Here is a 23,714-nt window from a genome sequence, read left to right as displayed (position 1 = left end):
CAGAAGGTCGATGAAGTCCCAAAACACCATCGGGTTACCTCACCACCAACCAATCAGATGAGTATCCACAGCTGATCAGGCACCCTATAACCCTCACCGTTAATGTTGCCTTTAAACACCCTTCCCTGAAAGCCATCAAGGAGTTCAGATCTTTTGAGCATGAGCTCCTCATTCTCCTCTCTTGGCCCCGTGTTGGACACCTTGCATTAAACCTGGTGTCAGCAGATTGGCTTTGCTGCCTATTGGGTGAGCAAACCCAAGTTTGGTTCTGTAACAAACATAAGAAAATATTTATAAGGAAAGTGGAGTAACTGAGTATAGGCGAAAGTCAGAATGGGAATCAGAGATCGTTTATGATCCCAGGAAAATCCGAATTTCAAATTAAAGACACGGAAAAGCAAAGGAAATACGAAGGGAACACACACACACACACACACACACACACACACACACACACACACCTCTATGCCTAGAAAGACTGTAGCAGAAGTGTTACCCATACTATGAAGCCCAGGCATAGAAACTGTTTTTAATCATACAGGCTAGTTGTTCTTTATCAACCACAAAGCCCCCCAACAAAATCAGACTGAACAGGCTAGATCCAAGACAGCAGGCAAAGCAGGCTAAAGGTCGTTGTTTTCCTGCCCTGATTTATCTCTGTGTTGGTTTCCAAGTACCTGGTGTTTGGCAGAGACGTTTGGCGGCTGTACTTTGAGAGATATGCAGTGGTCAACCGTCTGGAACCAGCTCGGACTTGACCACGGGAAGGCGCCTGCGCGGGTGAAACCTGGGTATCGAGAGTTACCTTTGCTTCATTACTGTGCCAAGATCTCTGCCCAAAGCCGGGATTTGTACTGTGCTAGGCACAATTCATGCCCAGTGGAATGCAAGGGAGCCTGAAGGACTGCGCATGCCTCGGCTGTTCCTAGAACTCTCCGCCCTTTTCCCCAGTTTCTGAAGATGCAGCTGCCTCTTACCCCTTAAAAGTCCCCCACTTTCCTCCCTTTGTGAAGAAGGTGCCTTTAGGGCGTGAGTTCCCCTTCTCCATTCTCTGGCCATTGAATAAAAGCCTGTCTTGCTTGAACCAAACTCAGTTTTGTTACTGGCAGCGTGAACCTGGGGGTGCGGGGGGAGAGCACCCTGACCCACCAGGGGGGCTTCGGGTTAGTTTAGGCCCTGAGAGAGGAGGCTTTGCATCTAATTTGGTAATAGAAGCTTTTGAATTAAACGGTAAAAATTTGAATCCTCGCTCAAATTGATATTACTGTGTGACCTTGGCCAATCACCTCAAACTCTCTGTTAATTGGTTTATCTATAAAATCAGTTTTTTTGAGGTTAAGTAAAACACTTCCGATTGTGTCTGAAATCAGTAAGAGCTTAATTACTGGTTTCTTTATAGAAAAGGCGTTTCCCCAGATTCAGCATTATTCTACATCAGGCTACATTTCCCCAAACTGTAGATATGAAAACTAAACGGTAACAGTGACCTTGTATATATTTGATTTTCAGAAATTATGCCATAATAGCAAGAGCATTCATGCCATATAAAAAATTCAATTCCAGGTAGATTTAAAACCTGCAGTGACCATGAAGAAAAATATTAATAAATTCAACTATGTGAAAATTACAATCATAATTTTGCCATCTTCAAAAGACACCATTAAAAAAAAAAAAGTGAAGAGCCATAGGATGGAAGGAGGTATTTGCAATACGTGTAGCTGATAAAGGACTTTTAACCAGATTATTTCTGGTAAGGAAGAAAATGCATAAAAAAATCAGACAACCAATAGAAAAATAGGTTAAAGATTTAAAGGAGTATTTCACAAAAAAGAAACCCAAATTACTAACAAACATAGGCAAAAGCACTAAACTTTAGAAGTCAGGAAAATGCTAAATCATAACATTTTTCTTAATACTAAGATGTGTTGACGAGCATGTAGAAGCTGCAAGAATTTTCATATATGGCTAGAGGGATTGTAAACTGGTGCAATCTCTTTGGTAAACAATATACCATAATCTAGAAATATTGAAGATGTATTTATTCCCTTTGATTCAGAAATTTCACCCCGTGCATAGGTCATAGAGATAAAAATACTTATTTGCAATAGGTACAAGAACGTTTAGAGCACAATTGTTCATAGTTGTCAAATACTGGAAACAATCCAAATGCCCAACAATATGAGAATGGGAAATACATAGGCTGTATATAAATAGAGCAGATCTCAGAGATAGCAACATTAGTGTATCTAAAAGACATCATTTTGAACAAAAGAAAGTAACAAAAGATTATAGATACTGTGTTTATATGAAGTTCTAAAAAAGGCACAATGAAACTATGTTTAAAAATGTGATGAAACCCAACATCAAGCCTTCCCCACCAAGAGAATGGAAACTCCTCACCCAGCAAGCCTCAGCTGGAGTCAAAAGTTGGAGTCCTTCCCATGAAGTGTACAAGCGCATGTGTGCCCAGCTGCCCTCTGGCTCTGCAGGCATCTACTCATGTAACACACATGTTTATTGCCAGCATATTTGCATATGCAAACCCCTCATACCCACTTGAACTATTTGAAAGATACTAGCAGGGTATCTTTCATTTTTAGCATTGAAAAAATATTTATACATTTTTTCCTTTGTAGCAAAGCTACATGGAACTCAAGAAAACAATTATAAATGAATTAGGAAATTACGTGCCTCTGGGGCTAAATGAGGGATCTGTGCTTTGTAAGGTATATCAGCCAGGGTCCAAAACAACTCTAACAGAGGAATAGTTACAAACACGTAACTAGAATTCTGAAGAAAACTGTAGGGCTAAGGGAGGTGTACAGGAAGACAAACTTGGCAGGGGATGCCCCTCCCCAAGACTGGGGTTCAGACTTCATTCAGAAAGTGTAGTTGTAGTCACTGGGCAAGCAGGACACACCCCTCTGGGGTGCAAGAGGGCAGAGGATGGCTAGTAGACACAGAGGGAGTTGGGACACCACGTTGAGAACCCAGCATCAGCAAGGCAGCACCTATGTACAGACCATAATAAACACACCAGGAGAAAGATGCCAGTCAGCACCCTGGAATCAGAAAGAGAAGGCCCTTCCTCCCACAAGGTCCCTCTAGGGCCCTGTACCGAAAATGCTTAATATTGCGCTGACAACAAAGAAGAAAAGTGCTTAAAGCTCCATCATCTCAGAGCAGATAAAAAAAGGTGGGTTTTGGGGGCTTCCCTGGTGGCACAGTGGTTGAGAGTCTGCCTGCCAATGCAGGGGATGTGGGTTTGTGCCCCGGTTCAGGAGGATCCCACATGCCAGGGAGCAGCTGGGCCCATGAGCCATGGCCACTGAGCCTGCGCATCTGGAGCCTGTGCTCTGCAGCGGGAGAGGCCACAGCAGTGAGAGGCCCGAGTACCGCACAAAAAAAAAAAAAAAAAAAAGAGTCATGTACCACAATGTTCATTGCAACTCTATTTACAATAGCCTGGATGTGGAAGCAACATAAGTGTCCATCAACTGATGAATGGATAAAAAAGATGTGGCATATATATGCAATGGAATATTACTCAGCCATTAAAAGAAACAAAATTGAGTTATTTGTAGTGAGGTGGATGCACCTAGAGTCTGTCATACAGAGTGAAGTAAGTCAGAAAGAGAAAAACAAATACTGTATGCTAACACATATATGTGGAATCTAAAAAAAAAAAAAATGGTCATGAAGAACCCTAGGGGCAAGACAGGAATAAAGACACAGACCTACTGGAAAATGGACTTGAGGATATGGAGAAGGGGAAGGGTAAGCTGTGACAAAGTGAGAGAGTGGCATGGACATATATACACTACCAAATGTAAAATAGATAGCTAGTGGGGAGTAGCTGCATAGCACAGGGAGATCAGCTCGGTGCTTTGTGACCACCCAGAGGGGTGGGATAGGGAGTGTGGGAGGGAGGGAGATTCAAGAGGGAAGAGATATGGGAACATCTGTATATGTATAACTGATTCACTTTGTTATAAAGCAGAAACTAACACATCTTTGTAAAGCAATTATACTCCAATAAAGATGTTAAAAATAAATAAATAAATACAAATAGATAACAACAACAACAAAAAAACCCAATAGATAACAATTCCAAACGTTGGTGAAGATGTAGAGCAACTGGAACTCTCACACATTGTTGGTGGAACTATACACTGGAAAAATGCTTGACAGTATCTACTAAAGCTAAGCATATACACATTCTTGATCCAGGTATTCCATTCCTTGGTAGAAACTCTATAGAAATGTGTAAGTGTATGCCCCAAGAGACATATACAGGAATGTTTACAATGGCACTGTCATAATATCCCCAAATTGTAAGCTACCCAACAATCTAATAGTAGACTGGATAAATAAATAGTTGTATATGTATACAATAAATACTATTTAGCAGTGAGGATGAACAAATTATAACTTTATACAACAACATGGATAAACCTAATGGACAGTAAAAGAAACTAGACCCGAAAGAGTGCAAATGTTATGATTTTACTGATAAAAGTTTCCAAAACAGACAAACTTAGCCTATGGTGTCAGAAGTCAGGAGAGTGGTTACTCTTAGAGGCTTAATAACTATAAGGGCACAAAAGAGGGCTTCTGGGATCTGGACAGTGCTTTGTTTTTAATCTGGGTGATGGTCACATGGGTTTGTTCACTTTATAAAATTTATTCTGATACACGCTTTTATTCTACACTTTTTGAAGATATATTTAAATTAAAAGTTTGCATCAAAATCTATATTCATATAGAAAGAGGAGCTGCCATTAGCTAGATTAAGATAACTGTCTTAGACTGAGATCAGTATCAACACCCCAGTGTGTATTAAATTCTTCTGTTAGACGCAATTGATTTCTACATTTGTGACTATCAAACTACTGAACAAATATTACTTAAATGCTTAATTGCTATGTTAGTGGTAAAAACTTAAGTCGAAGATATGATATGATCCCCAACTTCATTTTACAAAATACTTTGTATTTACAAAGTATTTACAGTCATTTTGGGGAGATAAGATTAAAGACAAAATTAGCAAATAGAATTTGAAGTCTAAACTCCTCTTGAATCCCGGGAGTTTTCAGCTGATTGAGTTTGGGAAATTGCTCCAGCCACCAAGATATCCTTTGAGGATCACATTTTCTGCTTGCAGAATATGATGTTTATTTTTAAGGTTTTTTGCATCTATGTTTACGAGGAATATTGACTTATAGTTTTCTTGTAATATCTTTGAATAACAGTGGCCTCATAACCTAGGAAGTATTTCTCCTTCAAATATCTGGAGGAGTTTTTGTAGCATGGTACAAACATTTGATAGAATTAGTAAGTGAAGACATCTCACTTGGAATGTTCTTTGTGCATAGGTTATCTTTAATAGATAGTGGACTATTTAAGTTATCTAATTATTGTTTTTCCAGTTTTATTGAAAAATAATTGACATATATCACTGTAAAAGTTTAAGGTATACATAATGATCGTTTGATTTATATAAATTGTGAAATGATTACCACAATGGATTCAGCTAACATTTATCTTCTCATATAGATACAATAAAAAGAAAAGAAAGAAAAAAAAGGAAAACAAACAAAAAAGCACGTATTTATTTTTAAAGCAATATTACTATCAAAACGTACCAAGAGGGGCTTCCCAGGTGGCACAGTGGTTGAGAGTCCGCTTGACGATGCAGGGGACACGGGTTCGCGCCCCAGTCCAGGAAGATCCCACATGCCGCGGAGCGGCTGGGCCCGTGAGCCATGGCTGCTGAGCCTGCGCGTCTGGAGCCTGTGCTCCGCAACGGGAGAGGCCACAACAGTGAGAGGCCCGCATACCGCAAAAAAAAAAAAAAAAAAAGTACCAAGAGCTAAAAAGTCTGTTATTCTTCTACTAATTGAGAATCAAGAGCATGTACACAGTGATTTACTCAAAAGTAAATGTTTCTTCTCTCATTGTTTGAAGGTATATTTTTCAAACAGAAAGTGACAGAAATTATCTGGTCTATTTTTAATTTATAAATATGGACATATTAATACCAGAAATGTTAATGTTTTCAGTTAGTGAATTCCAGGGTCAGAAATAGAATCCAAGTCTCTTTGCAACTAGAGATTATCATGCTAAGTGAAGTAAGTCAGAAAGAGAAAGACAAATACTATATGATATCACTTATACGTGAAATCTAAAATACGACACAAATGAACTACCTATGAAACAGAAACAGAATCACAAACATAGAGAACACACTGGTGGTTGCCAAGGGAGAGAGTTTGGAGGAGGGATGGAGTGGGAGGTTGGGGTTAGCAGATGTAAGCTTTTATATATAGACTAGATAAACAACAACATCTTACTGTACAGCACAGAGAACTATACTCAATATCCTATGATAAAACATAATGGAAAAGAATATAAAAAAGAGTGTATATATATGTATAACTGAATCATATGCTGTACAGCAGTAATTAACACAACATTGTAAATCAACTATACTTCAAAAAAATTTTTTTTTAATTTTTTAAAATCCAAGTCTCCTTACATACAATTCATGGTTATCCTTAAATGGTACACATAGGACCTTAACAAATCCCCTAAGTTTGCAGAAAATCTATGAGTGTGAATGGAGGCAGTGGCTATGGTCTACTTTCTTTTTTACTCATTTGATTTCTCCTCTTTTGAGTGGGTTGGAAGCTGAGATTTATTACCAATTGGTAGCCTCTGGTAGTGTGAAAGGAGGATGAGCCTGCCATGGTGGAATAAAAAATGTAAAGTGTGATAAGATGTAATGAAGTGAAATAAAATCTCTGCTCAAAGCCCAAATAAAACTGTCAGTGTTTGGATGCTGCAGCCTGTTAGGCTGGGCTTTAGCTAAGAGCAAGTGGGATCAGTGCAGTCTTGAGTGAGCATGCTATAACTTAATTTCTGAAACCACGTATACTAATAGGTTGATATAAAGAATGAAAGGCAACACAACATGCTTCTTATAATGATATTTAATCTTGGTTCAAATCCAGTTTAAAGCAAATATTTGAAGCAAAGTTTGTGCCTGTCCTATAATTACTTACAAATGTACATACTAAATCCTGATCTCATTCTACCATAGAGTTCATTAATAGGTTAATGAAATGCACTCACAGACAATAATTACTATATTCCCATTGAAAATCAAGCGTAGGTTATTTGAGTGACTTGCGCAGAAAAAGTCTTTCTTACTAAAATCAGAAACCCTGAGTCCTCAGTTAACTTCTGACTTGTATAGGAGTTGAAATAGCTCTGACATCCTCCATTACCTGTGGAATGTAAAATGCAGCCATTCAGCAGCTGGATGACAGTGACAAAGTGCAGGCTAATGGTGATCACCCTCTGCACTGACCCTGATGTACCTGGCCTTTTCAAAACAGGGAGGCTAATGTCTAACAAGTCATGTAAAAGTCACTGTGAATGAACCTTAAAGTAAATGCAACCTAGCGTCCTTTGCATTTCAGTGTTCCCTGAAATATCACCACTTTAAGTTCAGTGTCAAAGCCAAAAGGCAAAAATTCTGGATAAGTTTTGAAATAGGTGTTAACTTAACCAGAAAACAATCCAGTAAAAAGGAGTTGATTCACTTGCCATCACCTGATAGTTCTAGAACTCAGTTTTTGCTTTGGTAATCAAGGTGCTGGAATTGGATTTAAGATACTTTCCTTAAAATTGGAATTTAATTATTTTCAGTCAAAAGCTAAAACAGTGGTTTATGAAAATATAAATTAGTTTCATCATAGAAAATCCTGGAAATGGGAGACTTACTTTTAGAATACCAGATATTTTTGCATATATTATTTGCAAAATGAGTATACGTAATCTTACCAAGTAAATATATTTAGATTTTTTTCTCATTTTACCAACATGGCAACTGAAGTTCAGAAAAGTAAAAGAACTGTTCAAAGTCATAAATTCAGTAAATGGTGGCTCATAATAAAACCCCAGATTTGTTTACGATGTTTTGTTTTAAATATATAACACAACTCCTGGTGCAAAGTGAGATATTCTGTTAATCGCTATTTTAGAGCAGTAAAAAATGCATAGTATATATGTTCAACTGTCTAGTTTAACCTGTCTGTATATTCTTCTTTAATAGAATACTGGATCTGCATCACCCTTCTAAGCCTGGAAGGGGAGGTGGAAGGAGGCAGGGGAATCAGAGATGTTGTACTATAGAAAAAAGGTGATCAAAAATGGCATATAAAATTAGTAAATCAGAATTTCGGTGATCTGAAGACCAAGGCACAGCACCCTAAGAAGATAAAACTAGGAGAAAAAGGTTAGGATTTGAGAAAGGAAATAGAATGCTTCCTCAGCTTGGTCTTAATCAGCCTCAGGGCTTTAAGTTGTGATTTGTGTCTTTCTGCTTCCTTCTTTTAGAGACATCTTAAATATTTAAAAGCCTTGTGATTCTCCTTTAAACAAAAACTTCAATATAGAAAGGCTAAGGCTTGATCTTTCAATAATTGTAAATTATGGTTTGTGGCCCTATTTTTTCTAGCTTTATTAAGATATAATTGACAAATAAAAATTATATGTATTTAAGCTGTACAGTTGATATTTTGATATATGCACACATTGTGTAATGATTACCACATATCCATTATCTCACCTAGTTATGTGTGCGTGCGTGTGTGTGTGTGTGTGTGTGTGTGTGGCAAGAACACTTAAGATACAATCTCCTAGAAAATTTCAAGCACACAATACAGTATTATTACCTATAATCAGCATGCTGTGCGTTAGATTCCCCAGAAGACCCTGTTCTCATAGAAAAGGCCATCACTGAATTGCCTGTAGGACAGTTTGACTTAAATAAGAAGAGTAAACCTTGAAGCTCCTGGTCCTGACTGGCAATGAGATTCAACTAATTAAACAAAGAAGCAAAACTAAGACTAAGAATGTAATTGTGTAATCTATAGCTATATATCAGCAGTGACCAACTAACTGTCAAAGAGAGATCATATAGATTCAGAAAATAATCAATTTAATATCAGGATGTGAGCTTCTTAGAAAGCTGCCTCCCTCTTGCTACTTCTCTAATAGGAAAAAAAATTGTTTTCTCATTGTAATTATTTTGCACAATAAAATAGGTAGTGCAAGTTGTATAAACATACCCTTTCCTCTTGGAATTCAATGAAGTAAAATACAATTAATGTGTTTTTGTCGCTGTTTCTGGGTGTTGGTGATTTTTATTGTAGTTGGAAGTATATAGTTTGGATGTTTTTAAGTGAACATTTATCATTTTTTTAAAAGATACATTTTTAAGACTACTTTCATTTGTAAATATCATTTTAAATGACTTTGTTTTCCATAAATTGGTTCTCATGCCAAAACAATGCTGACTAAGGGTATATATAACTGCGTCATGTATAATCAGCATTACTCTCTTAAGTAGACCATATAGGATGGTAGGACATTCCAGCTCTGGATAATAAAACTTATTCTGTTTAGTGATGGTAATAAATCAGCATCATCTGGAAAGTCCCAACACTCTAAAATTTCTTGTAATATTCCCTAACCCTTGGTCAATGCTCTTTTTCTTTAGAATCACAGATACTGGTATGGAAGAAAACTTTCTGGTTATATCATGATATACAAGAACATGTTCCAAGCTGTTTTTGTTTGGGAGGGGAATGCTTGTATTGTTCTGTTTAGTTTAATTTAGCTTACTTTAATTTAGTTCAGTTTTGTTTTTAACTGAAAAGAAGGAAAATACATAGATGCCATTCCAAAATTGCACAGGGAACAAAAATAGAGAGAGATAAGAAGTGCCTGTCAAATGGAGATCTGAGTGATCTGAGTAAATCACCAGCCCCAGCCTACCACATTTTCTTCTGCTTGACAAGAATAGACAGAGTATTAGTGAGAATGATCAGAGTTACACTCAGGGCTGGTGATACCTCTTCAAGAAATAAAAACAAGCTTGTTCTTTCTTCAGTTAATCATTTTCAGTTTGAGATATAGGTTTCCAAACACATGTGGGTCCACTGAGAATCTATTTCTACAGGTTATTTTCTAAAGTGAGAAGGATCTTGAATCCAGCCTCTTTTGGGTAGAAAATTCGTCTTTCAGGACAAACTGGTTGAACAAAATCTCACTACATAAACATTTTCTTGGAACAAAAATATTTAAAATACATTCTTTATAGCTGTCATATGTTGAGCTCTAAAAGTGCCTGCATATATTAATTCATTAAACACTATAAAGATATAAAAACCTTTCCAAAATTTATTGTTCTTACTATTATTCTCTTGATATTACAAATGAGGGAAACAGGGCATAGAAAAGTTGTCACATTCTCAATGTCAAATAGTTACTAAGTGAAGAGTTAGAATATAAACCCAGGTCTATCTGAGTCCTGAACTTGCACCTTCAGTGTTTGCCTTCTACTACCTCTCAAGCAAGAAGCATGGCCATGGATGTCAGTACAGGAAACAATCTGGATGATATCTGAGAACTAATTAATGGGTTGGAGCCATAGTATAATTGTCTCTATTAATCGGCAGTGTCAGAGAAATTATAGTGTTTGCTATGTGGATTTCTTAGGAAATGATGTCTATATAATTGCATAAAGTCCAGACATTTTCAGAGAAACTAGCAATTTCAAGTTCCAACCATGTTCTCTATTCTTTGTATATTAGGGAAACTTCTATCTCCTATTTTTTTTTTAAAAAAGGCTGTAGTTTAGGCTGGGATCAAGGATTATCCATCTGAATTTTTAGAGAAATAAGTGGAATCTAACCAATGAAAGATGGTTACATGAGTTGGCATTCTGACTTCCTTCTGCTTCAGACCTTTGGCACATCAAGCTTCAGCTTCTATGCTGAATTCCAGCAAAGAGAGTATCTGACCCTTCCTTGCCCTTCCCTGTTCCTCCACCCCTGGTTCCACCTTACAGCTCCAGAGAACTAGGATCGGACATGACTTCTGTCTGCAAACAAATTATCCACTGTTTTTCTCAATACACTAATAGCAGATAGCAGCTGAAGAGTCATGTAATTTTCTTTGTATCTCTAATAAGTTTTCAAATATCAAGGAAATAATAACACATGTTCCTATCAAAGATATTCTAAACACATATCAATTCTCAGACATGCCAATAAAGTTTTATTTAAACTTTCTAAAAGGCATTGAGAGTGCATGGGCAGATGTGTTTCTTTTCGAAATTTTAAAGGATCTCAAGTGTCCAGACTAGGATCGATCATAATCCAACTGTACATTTGTGACCTTCCATTGTGTAGGTATATATTTACTAAATTTATGTGATTAGATTGTTTGTTTAGTTTAACATAATACATATTTGTGAACATACCACCCAGAATGAAGGTGATATTTTTTTTGTCAATTTTACTGGAGTACAATTTATAGAAAAGAAAATGTACTCATTGTAAGTATACAGTTCAATGAATTTTGACAAATATGTAGACTTGGATAACCATTATTACAACCTAGACATAGAAGACCATCATCATCCCAAAGAGAGCTCCCTGATCCTCTTTTGCAAGGCAATACACCTCCCTCAGCTCCAGGCCCTGGCAACCACTTAGCTACTCTCTCACTGTAGTTTAGATGCTTTAAGAATTTCATGTAAATTGAATCACATAGTATGTACTTTTTTTCTGATTTATTTCATCAAAATTCTTTTGAAATTCAGTCATGTTGTTGCAGGTATCAACAGTTAATTTTTTTAGGTAGTATTCCATTACATGGATGTACTACAATTTATTTACTTGTTGGCAGACAGTTGGTTTGTTTCTGCTTTTTTGGCTATTCTAAATAAAATTTCTGTGAATATTTATGAACCAGTATTTGCACATTTTTCTTTTTTTCATTTCTCTTGGGTAAATACTTGGGAGTGAAATGGGTGGGCTGAAAAGTAAGTGCATTTATTTTTAGATAGCACAATGTGATGACTTAATATATGATAACATTGTGAAATAATTACCACAATCAAGTTAATTAACACATCCATAAACTCATATAGTTATCATTTTTTGTTTGTGCAATGAGAACACTTTAGATTTACTCTCTTAGCAAGTTTTAAGTATACAGTACTGTATAATTAACTATAATCACCAGGCTGTATATTAGATCCCCAGAGCTGATTCATCTTATAACTGAAAGTGTTTACCCTTTGACCAATATCTCCCCATTTCCCCCAACACCCAGCCTCTGGCCATCACCATTCTACTCACTGGTTCTATGAGTTTGACTTTTTTAGGCTCCACATATAAATGAGACCATACTGTATTTGTCTTTCCGTGTATGGCTTATTTCACTTAGGATAATGTCCCCCAGGTTCATTCATGTTGCAAAGAGAAGAATTTCCTTCTTTTTATGGGTGATTAATATTCTATTGTATATTATATATATATATATATACACATGTACATATGCATATATATACAAATACATATATGTATATTCACACACACACGCCACAGTTTCTTTATCTGTTGACAGACACTTAGGTTGTTTCCATACCTTAGCTATTGTGAATGATGCTGCAGTGAAATTAGGGGTACAGATATCTCTTCAAGACACTGATTTCATTTCCTTTCGATACATACCCAGAAGTGGGATTGCTGGGCCATGTGTAGTTATATTTTTGATTTTTGAGGAACTTCCATATTTTTTTCCCATTATGGCTGTACCAATTTACATTCCCACCAAAAGTGTACAAGAGTTTGCTTTTTTCCACACCCTCATCAATATTTATCTCCTGTCTTTTCGATAACAGCCATACTAACAGGTATGAGGAGATATCTCATTTGATTTGCATTTTCCTGATGATTAGTGATTTTCAGCACCTTTTCATATAACTGTTGGCCATGTGTATGTCTTATTTGGATAAATGTCTGTAAGGTCCTTTGCTCACTTTTTAACTGTATCGTTTAGTTTGCTATTGAATTATATGAGGTCCTTATATATTTTGGACTGTAACCTCTTATCAAAAATATACGATTTGCAAATATCTTCTCCCATGCCATACATTGCCTTTCCATTTTTCTGATTGTTTCCTTTGCTGTACAGAGGTTTTTAGCTTGATGTATTCCCACTTTTTAATTTTTGCTTTTCTTGTCTGCTTTTGGTGCCATATCAAAATATATATATATATTGTTGCCAAGACCAGTGTCAAGGAGATTTTCCCCTATGTTTTCTTTAAGGAGTTCCATGGTTTCAGATCTTACATGTATGTCTTTAATCCATTTCAAGTTAATTTTTATTTACGGTGTAAGATTAGGTTTCAATTTCATTCTTTTGCATATGAGTATCCAGTTTTCCCAGCACCATATATTGAAGAGACCATACTTCCCCTATTGTGTATTCTTGAAACCTTTGTTGTTGGCTGTATACGTATGAGTTTATTTCTGGTCTCTCTATTTTGTTTCATTGGTCTATGTGTCTGTTTTTATGCCAGTGTCATACTGTTTTGATTCCTATATCTTTCTTTTATCAGTGTTTTATAGCAGTGGTCCCCAACCTTTTTGGCACCAGGTACCAGTTTCATGGAAGGCAATTTTTCCACAAGTGGGGGGGAATTGTTCAGGTGGTAATGCGAGCAATGGGGAGTGGCCAATGAAGTTTTGCTCACTCGCCTGCCCGTGGCTCACCTCCTGCGGCCCGGTTCCTAATAGGCCACAGACTGGTACCAGTCCGCAGCCTGGAGGTTAGGGACCCCTGTTTTAGAGTTTTCAGTTGTACAAATTTTCCACTTCCTTGGTTAAATGTATTCTTAAGTATTTTATTCTTTTTGATGCTATTGTAATTGGCATTGTATCCTTAATTTCTTTTTCAGATAGTTCATTGTTAGTGTATAAAAATGTAACTAATTTTTGTATATTAATTTTTTTTCCTTCAACTTTACTGAATTCATTTATTAGTTGTAATAGTTTTTGGTTGGAGTCTCTGGCCAGAGCAATTAATCAATAAACAGAAATAAAATATATCTGATTCAGAAAGGAATAAGTTAAATTGTCTCTGCAGATGATACAATCTTTTACATAAACAAACACTAAAAGCAGATTTTTCATGGTAACTCATTTCTAGCTCTATGGCTTTCCCCCCTGTTTTTCTCCTATTTCTTTCATCCTTTTCACCCAAAGAAACTGTCACCTGATTCTTATGTTCATCATTCTCTTGCTTTCCATTTCATATGTTCTTTTTAACTATTTCATGTTTCCATAAAGTGTATATGATTTTAGTTTTTTTAACACTAGTAAGGAGGATATTGTACTATAATGTAATAATTTAGTATATTTTTTCACTAAATAGCATGCAATTAACAGTCATATACAGTGTTGCTATAATTTGTTCAATTTGAATGTTGTTCTATAGTCCATCATGTAAGTACACAATTAATTCATCTACCCTCTTGCCAATGAACATTTGAGTTTTTTCTATGGTTTTGCTATTATGAACAGTTTTGCTATGAACATTCTTGTACATGTCTTCTGATATATATATGTATAAACATACATATAAACATATGTTTCTCTTGACTTTATATACAGGATTAGTATTACTAGTCTAAACTTACAAGGTAATACCATGGTGCTTTTAACACTTAGCACTCCTACCAGAAATGCATAAGAGATTTAAGGTGTATATCACTTCCAACACAGATGTTGACTTTAAAAAAAATGCATAAAGTGAGAGTTGCGAGTTAAGTTTTATTTGAGGCAAAATGAGGACTGCAGCCTGGGAGACAGGGCTTCAGATATCTCTGAGAAACTGCTCCAAGGAGGCGAAGGCGGCGGGGGGGGGGGGGCGGGGGGGTGGGGGGGTGGGGGGAGCCAGGCTATATAGAAATTTTGTAACAAAGGGCAGGTAGTCTGTACATCAAAAGATTATTGTTAATTAAAGAAAACCAGATATCTCAAGTTAAGGAATTGAGCGCTTTTCTACGTATGGGAAGATGCAAGAGTCTGGGCTCACTGAAATCATTCCTTTGATATGAACCTCAGCTATCTGGGGCCAGTATTCTGTGTTTTCACATCCTGTGTTTCCTGAGAGCTCACTGTAGGGAGTGGCTGCAGTCTGATGGCTGCTAGATGGCAGGTATTCTTTTCAGCCCTGAGTTTGCTCAGGGCTCACCAGCTCATGTTGGAGGGCTGCAATCGTTGATGACTGTGACATCCTTTGTTTACTGATATGGCCAGAAATATTCCATTTATCACAGGGTTCTTCCAAGCTTTTAAAATATCTGCTCATTTAATGAGCGTTACACTGGTATCTTATAGCAGTCTTGATTTACATTGCCCTGACAATGGATGAAGTTCATTTATTAGCGATATGTATTTCCTCTGCTGTGAAATGCTTTTTCATGTCCTTTGCCCCATTGTTTTCTTTGAGTTGTAGCTTTACTTACTAATTTGTAGGAGTTCTTTAACTAGCCTTGATAAAATTTATTTGTTGGCTGTGTTTATTGCTGATAGCTTCTTCTCATTCATAACTTATGTTTCACTTAGGAGTATTTGTTGATGAACCAATTTGCTTAATTTTAATATTATCAAATATTGTCAATAATTTTTGTGCCTAAAATATGTTCACCAATATGTTCTACTAAGATGCTCACAGTTTTGTTTTTAATATTCAAATCCTTAATCTTTCTGGAAATGATTTTATTTTTGTGGATAGCCGGTTTTTCAGTTTCACTTATTGAATCCTCCCACCCTTCCTTACTGATGAGACAGGACATCTCTGACGTAGTTAAAGTTCTATGAATGGGTGAGTCTAGTTCTTGGTTCTCTATTCCATTGGCCAGTTTTCTATTCCTGTGCCAGCTACATACTATCTTTATTACTATAGCTTACAAAAAGTTCTGATAATTGATATGAACAAACATACAATAAATTATTTACTTACACAATGAAATATGAAACAGTCAAAATGAATGAATGTGATAATATACATAAACCTAAACAATAAATTTTTAGTAAAAAGTCCTAAATTACTACAAATAGCATGGTATACTTTATAATAAATTTTAGAAGAACTGAAAAGTATGTTACCAAACCAAACACATGTCAGTTCGCCCACACGCAGTAGAGCCAATCTACTGACACTGAGTTGTGGTGAAGGAAAGTGCAGCGTTTATTGCAGCGTGCCAAACTAGTAGTCCAGGGTAGCTAGTGTTCAAAATACCAGAAATCCCTGCTATGTTTCAGGAAAGTGTTTTTAAAGGCCAGGTGAGGGAGGGGAGTCCCAGGTTATGTAACCAGCATAGTCCTGTGATTGGTTGATGGTGAGGTAGCAGGGCAGTGCCACAGGGGCTAACGTTATCAATCCTTGGTCTCCAGGAGGCCTGCAGGCTATGTGCCCATGGTCATCAAGTAGTTAATGTCTTCCCTTTGGTGGGGGTTTTAGTAACTGTAAAACAACTCTCGAAATGTGCATCAGATACTGTTACCTAAATACTTAAGAGAGGAACTAAACCAGAGAATATGGGGGAGGGGTCTGTCCCAGGAAGGCCCAGTAGGGCCCTGCTTGGTTACAATTAAACTTGTATGGGTACATATAACAAAGAAAATAAATTATATGAAAAGAAAATGCATAAAACTGCTCTTCCTCAGGCTTATGATTCAACAATCCATGACTATAATTCACCACATTAAGATATTAAAAGAGAAAAACAATATGGTTATTTCAGTTAGGTGCAGGGAAAGTATTTGATAAAGTTCAACCTAAATTCATGTCTTAAAAAAGAAAACCTCTTAGTAATTCAGGAATAGATGAGAACATCATTAATCTGATAAAAGTATCTTTGAAAACAAAAAGTCAGACACTGCTGAGCCCCCATCCATCTTCCACCAGCCACTTTGGACATAAACATCCAGTCATGAATGAAAATAAGCTGGATCAGAAACAAAACTGGCTGAGCAGGCTGAGCAGTGTGATGTCACGTCAGCCTGCATGAAGTCTGTAACTAAGCAAGGAGCTGAATTATCCAATGGGGAGGGTAATCTTCTCTCAGTTCCTTATAAAAATGTTGTAAGAATTTGTAGGCCATTTTGGAGAGTCATCTCAAGTACTGAGTTAAAGACAGAAGATGCTGAACAAAACAACAGATGACTTGTGAAGAGAGGAGGTTGAGACCAAGGTTAGAGTACATCCGCAGTGATGTACTGTCTCTTTTGGAAGAGTTCTTGATCCCAGTGCTGCACAAGCAGAGAGCAAACACTTCTATTTGAAAATGAAAGGTGACTGCTACCGTTACATGTCTGAGGTTGCCACTGGTGACAAGAAAGGGCTTGTGGATCAGTCACAACAAGCGTACCAAGAGGCTTTTGAAATCAGCAAAAAGGATATGTAATGGACTCCTCCTATCACATTGGATCTGTCCTTAATTTCCCTGTATTCTATTTTGAGATCTGAACTCCTCTGAGAAAGCCTGCTTTCTTTCAAAGACAACTTTGGATGAAACCATTGCTACATTAAGTGAAGAGTCATACAAAGACAGGAGGCTAATAATGCAGTGACTGAGAGACAACGTAACATTGTGCACATCGGATACCCAAGAAGACAAAGCCAACGCAGGAGAAAGTTGGGAACATTAATCAGCCTTTCAACTTTTGTCTGCATCACCGTAAAATTTACAAAAGACCATTCTCATCCAAGCTGTTTTTTATGCTTTGTGACAGTTTTATATTACTTCTATTTGAATTTCTTTCTCATGTGGTTTTTATGTTTAATACTAGAAGAGAAGGGTCAGTTAGCATTTAGGGACTTACCTGTTTTCATTATGAGGTACTCAATATGGTGATGTGGAATTTTTATGCAAGTTATTAATGCTTGGCATAGTACTTTTGGTACATTGTGGCTTGACAAGGGCCAGTGTGAAAACTGTTTCCATGTCTAAGCAAACAAAACTGCCTGGTGGGAGATAGAAGGGGTAATTGGTTCTAGACAGAGGTGTCGTTACTGTGGGTCCTTTAAGATTTAGAGTTTAAGGCTGTAGTACAAATATATATATACCAATGGATAGTGTATGTTGAACCAAGTGTATCTGTGGAATACACAACCTCAATTTGCACACTTTTGACTACATCTACAGAAGTGTTCCTTTAGAGAAGGTTGTGTCCCAGTTTGCTTTGGATAAAGGCACAAATGGTTCATATTCCATAATTTGTAAAGTTGCCTGCTTTTTACTTTCATTATTTTTGCTACACTTATTTGTATCTAAATGTTTTAGGCAACCTAAGAGCAAATGTACAATTAAAGATGCAGTAAAAATGTATTTCCTAATATCCATCACTTTATAAATGTCAATCACAGTAGTAAAACAAAGTTGTATTTAACTTTTTTTAGGTTTTTTTCATTTTCGTGCTGTACTTGAATGACTGTAAAAGTAGTTAACAGAGAAATAAGTTGACATGATGGATAGGTTTACTTAATTTCTTATAAAGTTTTCAACATCAATTAAATTTTTAAGAACGCATGTATTAAGTTAATGTAAGTAGAATAAAAGTTTTATGAATGGACTTTCAGAAAGAAAAGATTGCCCACTATTGTCCCTTTATTCACTTTTATTTGACATTATAGCCAGTGTAATAAGGTGAACAATTAGAGATACGGGGATCAGAGAGGAGGAAATAAAACTGTTTCTTTATCAATCATGTTACCATTTACAGAAAATTCAAAATAATCTACAAATTATTAGAAGGCAGAAAAGTTTTCTCAAGATAGCTGGATAACAGTATACAAAAGCCAACTACATTTCCATACTCTATCAACAAATAAGTGGGAAGTATAGTAAAAATATTTTTATAATAGTATTAGAAAATATCTACTACCTTAGAGATAATTTTAGTAAAACCAGGCAGGCCTTTTACTGTGCAAAATTTACAACTTTTATTAAGAAACATTGAAGAAGAGACTACAAAAATGGAGAGATACACCATATACATTCATAGGAAGACAAATTGATTTGTAAATTCAATGCAAACTTCAATAAAAAATCTGAAAATTTTCCAGAGAACTTGATATATTTATTTCAAGATTTGGTCAGAAGAGTAACATGCCAAGTATAGTAAGGCAAATACCATATATTTTCACTTATATGCAGAATCTAAAAAATAAAACAAATGAATAATATAACAAAACAAAAACAGACTCACAGATATAGAGAAAAAAACAGTGGTTACCAGCGGGAAAAGGGATGAGGAAGGGGCAAGATAGGGGTAGAGAATGAAGAGGTATATACTACTATGATGTATAAAATAGATAAGATATGAAGATATATTGTACAGCACAGAGAATATTGCCAATATTTTATAATAACCCTAAATGGAGTATAATCTATAAAAATACTGAATCATTATATTGTACACTTGAAACTAGTACAATGCTATAAATCAATTATATTTTAATAATAGTCATAATATAATAATAATAATAATACTCATATTTCTCTGGGGATATTTACTTCTTTGGTCAAGCAAAGATGAAAAGATGATTTGGCTATAGACCAGACCCTCGTTTGTATCAAGCCCTGTGAGTTCAAGAATAGTGGGAGATAGATGCACGCTAGTGTGAAGAACCTCAAGCACCAGAAACCTTACCTTTCAGGTCAAGGCTCTACCCTCTACAACCAGAGAGAAGCAGCCTTGGGAGGAGTCACTGCTTAGGTTGGAGTTCATCATCCATGGGGATTTAGAAAGGCAGAGGCCAATTCATCTTTACCTATTTTTCTCAGCTCTTTGTCTCTGCAGTACTGCTATATGTTGTGTTAAAGTCCTGAAGACACTGATACCAGCAAGTGTGTCACCAGAGGAGGGAGTAGGCATTGATTATCTCAAGACAACTAGTGAGGAGAAGGACGGGCAGAATTCCAAGGACCTCTCCCTTATTTTATCCTGCCACAGTTGTCTCATGCTTCCTTCCCTCTCAGGTTTAGACAGACAAATAGGCTAAGGTTGACGGGAATTTAAGAGATTCCTAATGCAAGAAGAATCAACATTTTCCACCCTGTCTCTGATGGCAAATGATATAGAGTGCAACACACAAAATTTATGGGGACTTCCCAGGTTAAGAACAATTCCTAATAAAGTGCCTGTAACACTACTACTTTCTTTCACTTGAGAAGCCTTATCAAAATACAAGAAAAGGTGAAGATAGTTAAGGTATAATCTAGACTGCACTGTATTTTTAAGTAGTAAATTATACACAAACTCAAGAACTTGAACGATTTTTAGTGTATTAGGGTCAAAATTTACACACAAAAATTCAGACATGAGAAAAAATTAATTTGTTTTCAAAAACTGGTTTCATCTTTAATCCGGAGCTTCCATTCTCATCTGATAGTAACAAAGAAAACTTCCATTCAAGGTAACAATCTCTTCCAGTTTAAAAAACATACCATAGTTGTGTTTAAACATGTTTTTAACTTCGATCCACCCACAGTAAGAAATACTTTTTTTCTCACTGTGATGTAGTACAACAGAAGTATAAATATGTATGTGTGAGGATATAGATAGGTTTAGAGATAGAAATATTTGACTATTGATATAAAACTGAACCTCATATTTCGCCAAACAACACTTAACACCATGTGGGATACACTTGCATTTTTTTTACTTTATGCTATTTTTAACCCACAAATTGATTTCAAGATTCACCAATATGTTACGGCTACAGTTTAAAAGATACTGACGTAAAAACACCAATCAACAGCAATTTATTTTAATTTCAATTAACTCTGGATTTTCTCTCTTTTTATCTTTTTTTTTTCTTCCTTGAATAAATTCAAATTCTCCAGCTGTTGGAACAGGGAAAGGTGAGTGCTGAGCTTCTCTACAACATTACCAGACTATACCTGAGAAGCAAGGTATCACCCCCAAACTTATCATGCTCTTTCTAGCCCTCCCTCCCTAAAATTTAACTCCAATGAATGGTGGAGTATCAGTTACGTAAGATGTTGGGTCTAGCCACTTGGCTCTCTCTCATTCCCTCTCCTCCAATTTCTTTCCCCAGTACAAAAAGAGTATTCTGTTTTCCATTCTTTTCCAGTAGAAATTCCCCTTAAGTATCATTCTTTTCCTTATCTTGGTAGTATTTGTTCCTCCCTTTGCTGAGAAAACAAATCTCAGCCTCAAGAACTAGTCATCAGAGCAGAAGAAAAATATGAATAAGGGAAAATCTTGTAATGTTTCCAAATATTATCCAACTAATTAGGGAACAAATTTCTTGCAGTGTGTTTCCTAATGCATTATGCTGTGCTGCTATGCAGAAACCTTAGAGTTGAAAAATCACTAAAGTCCAACATCTTCTTTTCCAAATGAGTTAGTGGGAACCCTCAGAGAGTGGGAGTGATTTTCTCAAGATTGTGCCCTTGATTCTGTATAGTTTCTTCTCCCCTCCACTGTGTTCTGATTTTCAAAAGATGTGTCCAGATATACGTCTTTTGGACCAATTAATGGCAAAATGATAAAACAGATAAAAGAAAATATAAATATGACCAGTCTTCCCATTCCATTATCTCTGCATCTTCTCCTACTTTTGCATCTCTACAACAACCTGTGCCCTCAACCTCCAACACTTTGATTCCCATCAGATTGCCTTCAAAACTTTACACTATGGTGGTTCTATTTTCAGTGGGTTTTTTTTTGCAGTACGCGGGCCTCCCACTGTTGCGGCCTCTCCCGTTGCGGAGCACAGGCTCCGGACGCACAGGCTCAGCGGCTATGGCTCACAGGCCCGGCCGCCCCGCGGCATGTGGGATCCTCCCTGACCGGGGCACGAACCCGCGTCCCCTGCATCGGCAGGCGGACTCTCAACCACTGCGCCACCAGGGAGGAAGCCCTATTTTTACTTTTTTAAGGAACCTCCATACTGTTCTCCATAGTGGCTGTATCAATTTACACTCCCACCAACAGTGCAAGAGGGTTCCCTTTTCTCCACACCCTCTCCAGCATTTATTGTTTGTAGATTTCTTGATGATGGCCATTCTGACTGGTGTGAGGTGATACCTCATTGTAGTTTTGATTTGCATTTCTCTAATTGTAAGGTCGGATCTTAACAAACGGCACCGCGAAACAGAGGAAAGCTTCAAGTGAGCTTTATTAGGGAGCGCTCCCGGGAGAGGTTCACTGGTCTGAGAGAAAGGGGCCAGAGAAGTCGCACCCGGGCGAGGGTTGGGCAAGATTTTATAGGGGAAGAAGGGAAAGTGGTGTGGTGAATCTGGGAGGGCGCAGGGTATTCCTTATTTGGTGGTCTTTTCGGGTATCCTGGGGGACCGTTAGTCCCGCCCCTCGAAAGGCGGGAAGGCTGGGCTGGGTTCAAAGTCCCCAGGTCAGTTCCTGGAACTGGGTGGTCCGGAATGTCTCCAGGGCAGTTTCTGGAACTGGGTGGTCCGGAGAATTTCGGTCTGATGCAACCTGTGCATCTGATTGTGTTCCCCTGCCTCGGGCCAGTTGGCCTTACACTAATGATTAGTGATGTTGAGCATCCTTTCATGTGTTTGTTGGTGATCTGTATATCTTCTTTGGCAAAAGGTCTATTTAGGTCCTCTGCCCATTTTTGGATTGGATTGTTTTTTTGATATTGAGCTGCATGAGCTGCTTGTAAATTTTGGAGATTATAATAAAGATGCAGACGTAGAGAATGGACTTGAGGACACGGGGAGGGGGAAGGGTAAGATGGGACAAAGAGAGAGGCATGGACATACATACACTACCAAATGTAAAATCGATAGCTAGTGGGAAGCAGCCGCATAGCACAGGGAGATCAGCTCAGTGCTTTGTGACCACCTAGAGGGGTGGGATAGGGAGGGTGGGAGGGAGGGAGACACAAGAGATATGGGAACATATGTATATGTATAACTGATTCACTTTGTTATAAAGCAGAAACTAACACACCATTGTAAAGCAGTTATACTCCAATAAATGTGTTAAAAAAAAAAAGAAAACTTTACACTAATCTCATAATATGACATATCATTTCCTCAACCTAGAATATTTTTGTCAACACCCTGTACCATAAAATTCAAATTAAATATCTAGGTCTGGCTCAAAATTGAAGGCAGTGCTAAAAAAAAAAAACACTGAAAGAGAGACTTTTGTGTCAGTTTTCTAGTTATACTCACATTTCTAACATGATATATTAGCACTGCAGAGTCATCATAGCCAATTCTAATACAATAGGAAGTTTTGTTATATATTTAATTATAATATTAATCACATTAATAACTGTTCCAATTAAAATAATATTATTCTTGAGATATGAGAAAAGTTCACTTAGATAAAAAATATGTCTGATCTTGAGGTAATAGGAAATACTCCAAATTCTTATACATTGTTTTTTAAATTAATATAATATATGTAAACAAGAAATTAAGTGGATCTGATTTTATCATAATTATACTAATGAACAAAGCATCTCTCCCATCTTAAACATCCACATGTTTAGGAAATAATTATTTGGTAAAGGGTTGTGTGTTAATCAGAGAATTAGAGCACATTAAACACGGTGCCTTATAAACATGTTTCAATTTCTCCTTTTCTCACTTTGTCATGTTAATATGATAATAACCCAAAGTCATCTCATAGGAAGCTGAGAGTCATCTCATAACCAAAGTCAAATTAGGTTAAATCTATCATCAAATATATTCCTAATTTTTAAAAAATATGATTTATGCTGCCTTGTATTTTAAAATATGAGTTAAAAACAGTTGCCCATTGCTTTTTCACCTA

General features: G+C 36.8%; 1 pseudogene; it reads left to right on the top strand.

Annotated features, from left to right (window-relative positions):
- Positions 1-17,582, top strand: part of LOC115838993 (14-3-3 protein zeta/delta pseudogene) — a 40,912-nt pseudogene extending 23,330 nt beyond the window's left edge.
- Positions 17,583-23,714: the final 6,132 nt, after the last annotated feature.

The sequence above is a fragment of the Globicephala melas genome, chromosome 6, assembly GCF_963455315.2.
Source record: "Globicephala melas chromosome 6, mGloMel1.2, whole genome shotgun sequence".
Taxonomy (NCBI): Eukaryota; Metazoa; Chordata; class Mammalia; order Artiodactyla; family Delphinidae; genus Globicephala; species Globicephala melas.
This window is presented reverse-complemented; position numbering and strand designations above follow the sequence as displayed.